The sequence below is a fragment of the Rhynchophorus ferrugineus genome, unplaced genomic scaffold, assembly GCF_030347505.1.
Source record: "Rhynchophorus ferrugineus isolate W39M unplaced genomic scaffold, kcgeb_rfMv2 rfM6, whole genome shotgun sequence".
Taxonomy (NCBI): Eukaryota; Metazoa; Arthropoda; class Insecta; order Coleoptera; family Curculionidae; genus Rhynchophorus; species Rhynchophorus ferrugineus.
The window spans coordinates 7,113,739-7,125,745 of record NW_027472585.1 but is presented as its reverse complement, the minus strand read 5'-3'; the positions used below and the strand labels follow the sequence as shown (position 1 = coordinate 7,125,745).

General features: G+C 32.7%; 1 protein-coding gene and 1 long non-coding RNA gene across 3 annotated transcripts in view; one reads left to right on the top strand and one right to left on the bottom strand.

Annotated features, from left to right (window-relative positions):
• Nucleotides 1–12,007, bottom strand: part of LOC143198586 (kin of IRRE-like protein 1) — a 684,992-nt gene that overhangs the window by 651,163 nt on the left and 21,822 nt on the right. The window lies entirely within an intron of this gene.
• Nucleotides 7,056–8,857, top strand: LOC143198588 (uncharacterized). Its single transcript, XR_013006248.1, has 2 exons — nucleotides 7,056–7,637; nucleotides 7,694–8,857. It is a non-coding gene; the product is annotated as an uncharacterized LOC143198588 (long non-coding RNA).

Sequence of the window (12,007 nt, the reverse complement as noted above, 5' to 3'; positions counted from 1 at the left end):
AAGCCCAGTCCAGATAAACCCATAGTTGGTAAAGGGAGACTTTAAAATATATTTTTAAAAAATCTTAAATATTATTATAAATGAAAAGGAATATAATTTGAATGTATTTCTATATGATTATATTTCTTGTAGATATTGCAGAACGATATGAAATATTTTAAAGTAAATTGTATTCAGGAAGATTCCTTGGCTGTTCAGGCATTTCAATGAGACACTTCAATGACTAGATATTTAATTAAGTGTTGATTATCAACCATTATCAGTTTTCTTTCAATCCGACTTTATAAAAGATTTAAAATTCAATAAATAGTTTTAATTAAACTGTGTCAACATTTTACATAAATCCAGTTGTATATATTAAATGAAAATAAGTATCAAAATTAAATTAAAGATGTAACAAAGTAACAAACATTAAATGGGTCAAGTTTCCATTTCTGCATCGCTGCTAAGACGAAATGAAATCAAGCAACAAAGATCATGATCGGAACTAGGAAACTTTATAAACGATTTCGAAATATGTCTTAACACCAATGGCGTCTATTGGCTACTGGGATTATCTTCCATCATAACAAAACTAAACAACACACAGCGAGTTGACAAGAATTGAGAAAGATTGGCTGTCAAATTTGATGCATCAACCGTATAGCCCAGATCTTGCGACATCGGATGCTTAAAAGATGACTCTAAAAGCATTTGGTTTAGTATTCCACACAGAAATTTCAGAAATTATATAGTGATATTTATATATGTATACTATTAACAGAAGAGTAGCAAAATAACATTGATCAAAAAGCCCCATATAGTGTGTCCAAAATAGCCGAGAGTTCATCTTCTTAACGTCCAATTTATTGCAGTTCGTTAATTAATTTTAAAATTAAATTATATTTTTCGTTATTTTAGTTAAAACTGATAGAGTAATAGCTGAGACATCCGTACATGTAACCAAATCAGGCTATAAAACTCGCCTAAACTATAAAACGTTTACAATGTTGTTCAAAGCTCAACTTATAATACAATAAATGACAATAAATGTTATTTTAGCGCTTTGTTTATTTTGATATATTTCAAATCGCTGCTTATTTTATAACTACTCATACTAAAAATGCTAAAACCAATAAATAGTCAGCATTGATTACGTCTCTAATCACTTACTTCGGACACGAACGAGATCATGCTCAAAGTTGATGCGAACCCTGCTATTTTGTGATATTATAAAAAAAAGGAATGATATTTTTCCTAACCATTATATCTCTGTGAGACTTTTCTTTCAAACGATGCTAACTAGCAAATGAAACTGTGTTTCTTATTCTCGTGAACTTTTTCCCTTGAAAATAACGATGTGCTAAAACCATTCTACTTAGGTCAGATTCGGTTCTTGCCTGCCGATGGCTCTAAATCCAGCTAAAAGTTTTGATTAAATAGCGGAACGTGCGCCCCTTTGCTTAGTTTTACGTTTTACGCCATCCGAATAAATTAAAACACCACAGTGAGAGCGTAAAACTGAGCACCATCAAATGGCAAAGCTCGTTGAAGAAGATGGATCATTTATTTGGTTATTAGGAATTCAATATATCGATCGCCTCATCATCGGAATAATTTTTATTACTATGTTTTCATTGATTCATTCAACGAGTGGCATCTATTGGTGCTAAACTTGCTTGCTATATAAACTAAAGTGCCTGTGTTTTGAACTCTTATCCTGCCAACTCTTCTATATGAGTCACTGTTGGACAAGGTTGAGGCCTTTCAAGTACCATGCCAAGGTAAAGTCCACGTTTTTCTTCCCGAGATCGTATTAGAAATGAATGTAGTAATTTAAATGCTACAATTAGTCTGGACATGTCTGTCGAATGAAAGATGAACAGAACTCATATACTTCCATGACGAAATCGACCTTTTGGTTGGAAAAAGCAAAGAACAGCTCTAAATAGACATGGATCAAATTCATAAAAAGTGATCTGAAAAATAGTATAATTACTTTAAGATGAACTTTTCGATCAGTGACTGAGTTAAGAAAAGATGTCCTCTATTACCCAATTTGATTATTGACTGAAAAACTGAAAATATATGTCTTATAGTTTAATTTACAATGTTACAAACAAGTAATTAGGATAATTAATACGAGTATGGAATACATATGTCCTAACCAAAAACCCTATTACTCTATTTATTACCATTCCTAAGTATATTACTATAATATTAACTATTTTATATTTAGAAATAATGTATTCCCGTGAGGTATCGTTAAATATAATGACGGTTTATAAATTAAACCTTAACGATTAACCTTTCACGAAAATATCTTATGAAAAAAATAGATTTTCCTAGTATTTTGTATTGTCTCGTACAAACTACAACCGAATAATGTGATATATATTAAAGATCTATTATCAGCCACACAAAACACAAATGACGACATGGTTTAAAAATTGCTTTGAATAGCATTTAACAAATATAGCTCCCCAAACGTGAATAAACTCTAACAACATGGTAGGAAAGTACTAGGTAATAATTAACTAATCAATTAATTAAAACACTGTTGAATTTCGAACGCAAACAACACATTATAGCAAATACAAGATGTCCAAAGTATTTAGTTAACTGATTTGCTCTTAGACGAAAACAGTAAGCCATACATCTAAAAGATGCTCCTTAAATATTAATTACACATTTGAATTCACTATAAGAGAACTTGTTTTAAATTGTAATGATGATGGTTTTCTATCTTTTAAACCAAGAAATATACAATGAAGCATGAAACTCAATTGATAATATGCGATTGATGTTTATCCCCAAAGGATTAATACAATTAAGAATGACAAAGTTCTAGTATTCCTTCTAAAATTATTATTTCATTTATAGTCATACAGTACAGTTACTATCAACTAATCGATTATGCGCAAATTTGGTAAAATAAAATTAATTTTTCAACTGTGAAATCTAAGATCAATAAGCCAAATTAGATTGAAGCACGTTAAAAAGTTCAAACGTTGGATTGCGAAAGTTATGTTTAGAAAGTGACGTCAGTGTTTCCTAGAGCTTCTGATTGGTGACTTAACATGTGGACGTGTGGATGTGACAAATGTGGATTATATTATATGTGGCAAAGAATAGCTACAATAGATATGCAAGTGGAGAAATATATACAAACAAGAATTGTGCGTATATGAAGAAAGGATTTTCTACAATACCAACCTTCGGTTTGGATGAACTCCATCACACGTACAGAAGTAATTCACAAATGGTGGAATTGTGAACTATTATTAGATTGGAAATTATCAGCTTAGTTATTGACTTGAATAGTGGTTCAGAATGTGACAGTGAACGAATTAAACTTTCTAGATGTATTCTAGATGGGAGTGGAAATAACTAAAACCAAACTAACACAACTAAAGATGAGTATATCACAGGTCAATTGAACAGTCCCCGGCCTAAAAGCGTAAAACACATTTTCTTGGCAAATTACCATATATTACCATTATAGTAGTACGATTTGTCCTTTGCTTCAAATTAGGCTTCAGTTTCGGCGATCACCTCTTCATTCGACCAAATTTTCTTCCCAGCGAGCATTCTTTTAAGATCTGAAAATAGGAAATAGTCGCTAGAGCCAGATCTGAGAATACGGTGGATGAGGAAGCAATTCGAAGCCCAATATACGAATATTTGCCATCGTTTTCACTGATTTTTCATGCGGTGCATTGTCTAGGTGAAGCAGCACTTTCTTTTTCTTCAAATGCGGGCGTTTTTTGGCGATTTTGTCCATAAAAAAGTCCAATAACGCTATGTAATAGTCACTGTTGACGGTCCTTCCTTTTTCAAAATACAGACGCCATAACCTTGCCAGCCGACTGTTGCGTTTTCTCACGCTTTAGAGCGGGTTCATCGTGTGCAGTCCACTCGGTTGACTGTCGATTGGACTTCATCCATTGTCACATATCGACGCAAAAACTCGAGTTTATTACCCTTGATGATCTTCAAAACCTGCTCGGAATCATCAACTCGTCATTGTTTTTGGTCAAAAGTGAGCTCGCACGACACCCACGTTGCACAGAGATTTCTCATACCCAAATATTCATGAATGATATGATGTACATGTTCAGTTGATATCTTTATAATGCTATTTCATTCAATATCAATTTACGGTCATTCAAAAACACTTTCTGGAGTTTTTTTTATGTTTTCGTCGGTAACAACATCTTTTGAGCGTCCACTGCGTTCACCGTCTTCGGTGCTCATTTCACCACGTCTAAACTTAGCATACCAATCCTTGATGGTTAATTTTCCTGGGGCAGTATCCGGAAATTCGGCATCAAGCCAAGTTTTTGCTTCAACTGTATTTTTTCTCTTCAAAGAGCAATATTTTATTAAAACGCGAAATTCCTATTTATCCATTTTTTTTCACAATAACAAAAGTTGCTTCACTCAAAATGTTATAATTCAAAAACTAATGATCGGTCAGCTGTTTAATTTATACACGCATCTTTTGAGGGTTAGGGCTAACTAAAAAACATATGGATTTAATTCTAGTAGGGCAATCTATGCGTCAAGCCGGGGACTTTTCAATTGACCTGTTGATTTATATGGGATAAATGTACAAATAGTATTGTAGAATGTAGATCATTGTTAGTTCTTTGTCAAGACAATTGCTGTAACAGCCTGAATTATCGATGTTACATATACGAGTTAGTTAATTTTCCACGTTGGCGAACGTGTTCGAAAACTGATTACCGCATCAAAGGCCTAATAAACGAGATCGAATCTCGTGAAAGCGCGCCGAACATCTCCCGTACCCCCCAACCCCACCTCTCGCGACTCACCGCCAGGACAGTTTGCGAAACGGTCGAAGCCGTCTAATCCTCACGAAACAAGGCTTAACGGCGAGATTAGAACGCCAGAGTGGATCCCGGTCGTTTATTTGGCCTGGTCAGGCTGGACCCTAATCCGCTAGAACGGCCATGTGTGTCCCCGACGTAACGTGCGCATAACAATCGGACCAATTAGGGAGCGCTGCGGAGGTGTAATGTTGCACGGGTATGAGTTAGGATTGGTCCGAATCGGTCCGTAAACGTGTTAACTCTTGGTTTTGATGGGTGTCCTGAAATATTCGCGTAAGAATGCGTACAAACCGAATTAAATTTTCCGGAAGCATGTCACATCTGCCTGCTTGTTAGCTGATAACCGCCCGCTTCGCTGGGCACAGGATACAAGTTGATTAATCTAAGTATAGAAGATGCACAAAATCGTTAATGTCAAGACAATAATAACTAAAATGTGAATCTCCTGATTGCAGTTGTTAGAGCTCATACACATAACTTAAACAAAGTAACAGGTGGGGTAAGAGTCCCGCTACCATTTTGATTGCACGCCATATTGGTTATTTGACGTTTAACTCAATTTCGCTTTAACCATTATGTTATGAAGAGGTCCAAATTTTATTATAAAGACGAGTCGAGTACAGAAATGCAATCCTAAGGCTGTCTGGTGAAATTGAAAATTTTTCATCATTGAAGATAATGAGCGATGAAGCCCATTTTCTTCTCAGTGGCCACGTCAATAAACAGGATAGTCGGTTTTTGGGGAACACAGAATTCTCAATTAATTAATGAAACATCATTGCATCCACTGAAAACAACTGTGTGGTGTGGTATTTATGCTGAAAACATTATTGGTCCATTTTTTTTAATGACCAAGGTGTTGTTGTTAATGTTACTGCTGAACAGTACCAAGACATCATTCGAAATGTCTTGTGACTGAAATGGAAAAGCAAGGACTAGAGGACATGCGATTTCAGCAAAATGGGGCCACAGTATACCCAGCTCGTTCAGCAATTCAATTAACGTTTTTCAACGAAGATTAATTTCGCGAAGTGGCGATTTAGCATGGCTAGCCAGGTCTCCGGATTTAATGGCACCGAACATTTTCTTATGTGTTTTTGTAAAATCAAAAGTTTCTGTGAATAAGCCCCAAACAATTCAACATCTCAAAGAAAATATGCGTCACGAAACTGAAGAAATTCAGCCTCAGATGTTTAAGGATGTCATGAAAAAATGCCTTAAAAAGACCAAATAAACTTTTTATGAAAACCAAACTTACTTATCTTTTCCTCGAGCAAAGTTATAGGCAATCAAAATGGTAGCGGAATTTTTGCCCCACATGTTACTAACTCTGGAGTAGAAATTTGGAATTTAAAGTATTTACTTCTTTGGTTCCAGTAGACGTCAGTTGAAAACAGAAGTTATATTAACATATCGTCCATAAAAATGTAGCATAAAAGTGAGAGCAGACGACTTTAACTATATTTTCTCTCTAAGAGCTTCTGCATGTACTTCATGATTACCATATATAAATCTTCTACCAACTTATCTAGGTCTTCAGTGTGACTTTTATAATATTTTGAATTGTTACCTTGTTTTAATTGTTATTACTAAATACACATATAAATATCTTCCTTCTTCTTTTGCTATTGACTGAATGTATTAATTTAGTTGCACATCGTCGTCGTTACTTATATTTAAACCAATGTACCTTCTTTTAACTGTCTTCATATTATCAGCATTTGTGTGCTTCTCTGTACGGACTTTGTCCTGACAATAACAAACACAAAAAAAATTTCTGATTTGTTGCAGTGGTTGAATAGTTATGATCCATTTTTATTTATATGGATAAACATTTTCTATGAAATATTATTATAGTATTTTCATCAGATTAGTGCTAACTGAAAAGTGCAAATGGTTAAATTGGATTGTGAAAATGAGATGGAAATAAAGATGTACTTTTTCGTTTTCATATTATTATGTTTTCGTCGGTAATAATCGCTTTTGGGCGTCTACTGCGTTCGCCGTCTTCAGTGTTCATTTCAGCACGTCTAAACTTAGCATACCAATCCTTGATGGTTGATTTTCTTGGGGCAGTGTCCGGAAACTCGGCATCAAGGCAAGTTTTTGCTTCAACTGTATTTTTTCCCTTCGAAAAGCAATATTTTATATTTTATGAACACGCGAAATTCCTTTTTATCCATTTTTTTCACAATAACAAAAGTTGCTTCACTCAAAATGCTATAATTCATAAACATAGAAAAAATAGAAATTTCACGGTATAGGCGACCTTGGGGAAATGTTTTGTTTAGTTCAATCAACTGTAGCGCTGCGATCGCAAATTGTGATTGGCAGTTTAAATTCCAGGTGCCGCCACTAACATGAAATGTGATTGGTCGATCAAATTGTGTGAAATCAGCATTTTCTATGGGCGTCCATTTTTATGTTTGTTGTTTGTAGGTTATGGTTTTTGTTTAGATCACGAAATTTTCGTTTTACGTTGTGCATATTTTCTGTTTTACATTAATTATTACGGGGTAATAATATAAAAATTGATGACAATACGTCAGTGTAGTAAAAGATGTAGTGTACCGGGGTAAAATTCTACTACGGAAATTAGACATCGTTTCCCAAAGAATGATCTCGCTCCTTTCCAAAAATGGGTTGATCAAGTAAATAGTAGTAAGTTACCTGGATAAACCACAATGCAAATATATCAACGTCATGGTGTTTGTTATGGACATATTAGTGAAAAATTTAGAATTATCCTTCCTTCACGAACAGGTATTTGGGTAAATGCATATCCATCATTGGTTTTATCAGGTACATATAAAATTATCTATCTACTACATGTCTGTTTATATATTGTTTGTTTACAGAAATTCAAAAACTTATGAAGATGTTAGTAGTAATAAAATTCAATTAATCTACCAAATTGTGCGTATGTTGTCAGTGTGATGTCTCTACATAAAGAAGTCTTACAAGAAGGTAATAATTAATATAACTGGATAATTAGTAGTAATAAATACTACTTTTAATTGTAAAATATCCCTAAAATATTTGCAATACTTTAACTTTTTAGAACAATCACTGTTCAATCATTTTATAGTAGAGGAATTATATATTTAAATTTGATTGCCTTGTTAAGAAAATATTTGTTATGGTGCCATCAATTAAAAATTTAATTGCTACTTTTAGGGGATTTATTAACTTAAAGAAATCTATTTTGTCTAATTTTACAAATAACTACATTTGTTTAACAAATCTTAACCAAGATTGCTTAAAGATTTTTGTTGGATCTATTAGAGGTCATAGAGGTAGAAACAGCATCCTTCCCCTAGTATGTTCGAGAAATTTTTAAAAGGGCTCATCATTTCAATTTTTTCACATCATTCTCCCGGAGAAAATTGTGAAGAAGATGAACATGTTAGATAACTTATATTCTTTTTTAACGGGAGATCTAGTACCACTTGAGGTTGTTAAATCACCAGTTGAGTCTATATTTTCAGTTCCAGAGAATTTTGCTCTGAGGAAAACAAAAGTCTAATATTGTATTTTAGTCTTATTTCAGGCTATTTAACAAAACTTCTGAAAAAGAGACAACATGCAATATTTGTCTATATTCTATATTAAGTAGTTCCACTGATTAAATACTCTAAAATCTAAATATTTTTAAAAAACACATACATTTTTAGTGTTTCGACTGTCCAATCCATAATGATTTTCAAGACAAAATTTTAAGTTATTCTGAGGTTTGATTGTATTTTTGGTTTGATGAAGTTAATGTAATATCAACAGGAAAGGATTTAAAGTTTACCTTCAATATATCAAGATAAGTTAGAACTCTAATAGATCCCATAAAATTGATGGCACTAAACATATATGGGAAGGCCTTATAGAAGAATTATAGATATTTTAATATTGCCTAGAATAGAGTTCATAATTGTTTTTTTTTTGCTTTTTGTTTATATATATTTATATTATTTACACTTATGTATATTTGTATAGGATTTTATTTTAATAAATTAATTTTAAAATTTAAATTTGATTTTTATTTAAATACTATTGGCCAATAAATGTGACGTCACAAAATAATCAGGGGAAATGGCAGACCAATCAAAGCAAAGTATTTTCCTTACAGGTTTCTACATAACTGTTTTAAACTAACCAATCAAATTCGCGTTGTCAGCGCCGCCAATGATTGGACTAAGCGAAACTTTGCCCCACTACTTACCATTGCAGTTGCACACCCCTGTTCATAAACTAATGATCTGACAGCTGTCAAAATTATACACGAATTTTTTGAGGGTTAGGGCTAACTGAAAAACATATGGATTTAATTGTAATAACGCCATATATGTGTCAGGCTGGGGACTTTTCAATTGACCTGTTACTATACAAGAAATTATGTTTCGGAACCTTAGACTTTCCTTCATTACCTGCCTTAAGCCCGTTTCAAGTTAATTAAAATTATTTCAAACATAAAAACTAAAAAGCCTAAAATATAAACGAGAGTTAATAAAAATAGAGGTAAAGCGAGCCCCGGAAACTACTTTCAATTCACCGCCGAGATTTTTCTGACGGATAAAATTATTTTATGTTAAAACATAGCGGCACTCTCCTCAATCTCGTAAACGACAAAAACTTTAGGAATCGTAGTTCCTCCTCGGTCCGCGCAACCAACGGCATGAATTTAAATTTATATCACGCACCTGTGCAGTAATGACGCCGCGGAAATAATCCGAAAGCTTTTTAAAAAGTGGGAATAGGTTATTGCGGAAGCGATCCTGAAGGAAGGTGCGGAGGTTGGCGGTGGTGGTGCCTCATGCAATCCGATCCGGGTCATCGTAGCTTTTGAATTGGTAATTAGAATCCGTAACGGCAACGTGAATTTATAATTCGATTTAAAAGGGCGACTGTTATTGTTCCGATACAATTACTTTCATTTGTGGCAGATTAATTAACGTTACCAGGTGATTTGATTGGTGCAAATGTGAAGTACCAATGTAAACACCTGTTAAATTTAATGAATTTAACATTTTTCCGTAGAAAATAACCGTTTTCCTTAATAATGAGTTATCAAATGCAGAAACGCATTATTCGATAATTATATTGAACACTTAAAATTATATTTTTGACATTTATTACTCGTGTTGTTTAACTTGAAGAAATTTTCTAGGGAAAACCATCTGACCCTCTTAGAAATACAACAGTCTAATTATGGAGAATCCTAGCATGCGCACAAGAATTTGAATTTGCAACATTGACAATTGTTTAAAGATTATACGAACATTTGAAGAATATAATATAAATAGAATAAATTATCTCGAATTCGCAAGTCACTACAAATTATTTCATATTATCTCTTATCTCTTAATCTATCTTAATATATATATATATATATATATATATATATATATATATATATATATATATATATATATATGTATATATCGAATATATATAGATCACGTAAGTCAACTATAGATAATGTAATAGATTGAAATCCATAATTGCTTATCGAATGGAAAACCATTGTCAATGTCAGATTATGATCAATGCGTTAATACTAAGCCTAATATAACATCCAAATTACATATCAGCTAATTTTACATGGCCACAATATCTGTGCAAATTTAAAACAAAACCTAATAACGAAAATTATTTTAACAAAAATATAATTGGACATTTTTTTAAACATGTAACATACAGTATATTCAAACTTTTTTCAGTAAGGCATCATGGATATTTGTGACGTCGAAATATTGCAATGTTGCCCAATTAACACTGAGTTTTAGTTCAGTTTGCCTTTGACATACAAAAAAATTCTAATCTAAATAAAATAATTGATCAAAAATATTATGAAATATAATTTATTTTAACATTATAGTTAATCTAATACATATATTATCGAAGGAGTTAAAACTACAATTAAGACGCAGCTATAATAGTTTGTAGGTTAGATTTGTTTTATTTACATTCAACTCTTTTCCACACTATCCATGAGGTAAATTTTCTAGGAGCGTTTTTTATGTAGTGGTATTCTCCTGGAGGCCTAATCCACGTAATTAACATTTGTATATTTGAGAAACGTATTTTACTTTCATTCGAGAGCATATTTACTTTTTTCGTTTAGTTCTTGTTTCCTTCAATGGTGTGTTTACCTGTCAAGTCATCTTGGTATCACTTATTTTATTTCTTCTTCTGCTATACGTGTACATCATTCTTCATAAAATTTATTACTGAATTCTTTCTAATGCATTTACCATATCTAGAAAACTGTTCATTGTCTCCTCAAACGTTGTAACCTAATGCTCATGTTTAATTTTGAACAATTACAATCATATCTGTGCATACAAATCTTTCACGCCCTAGAATAACATTTTCTAGAGTTATATTCAATCAATTATGTGCATATCTTTAGTGATTTCTACTCTCATCACTCTGTATCAGGAGTTTCTAGCATTGCACAGCATTATCACATATCCTGAAAGTTTCCTTCAGTCACTTTCACTTTCCCACTAATTGTCCAATTCAATCACTAAACTGTTAATTTCTAGTCTGTCTGAAACATGTTCACAATTCCGCCATTTATCAATTACTTCCTCTGTATGTCTAATCGAATTCATCCAAACCCAAAGTGTTATGGTTGACAATGCTTCCTTCATAATCGAATGCTATTGCAACTTTTACCTTTTTCCATCAATGTTTGTTGTCTCTACACATTTTTTGTTACCGTCTTACCAACAGTGCCACAATGAAGCATTTTGAAATATCCAAGTTTCATCAAGATACACAAATTCAAATAGTTTATCTTTCTTGGTCTTATTTTATGTCTTTAAAAATTTAATTCTTTTTAAGGTAATGTCTGGAAGTTATATTAAACCTCTCCGAGGGTTATCTTTACACCATTTAAACCATATGCCCTGTAAGAGTGAATAAATGGATGTCCAACATCCCTCAAAAAGCTCAATTTTCTTGTATGTCAAGGCCTCGACGTCACAAATATCCATGATGCATTACTAAAAAACTTTGAATACACAATAGTTAAATTGATTTCTCACGTAGTTTAATACGGCAAAGCAAATTCAAACATTAATATTAATCTAAATTAAATTAAATTATAGTATGCCGAATACAAACGTATGAGCTAGTTTTGTGATTATTATAATGAGAAAAAGAAAAGGTAATTT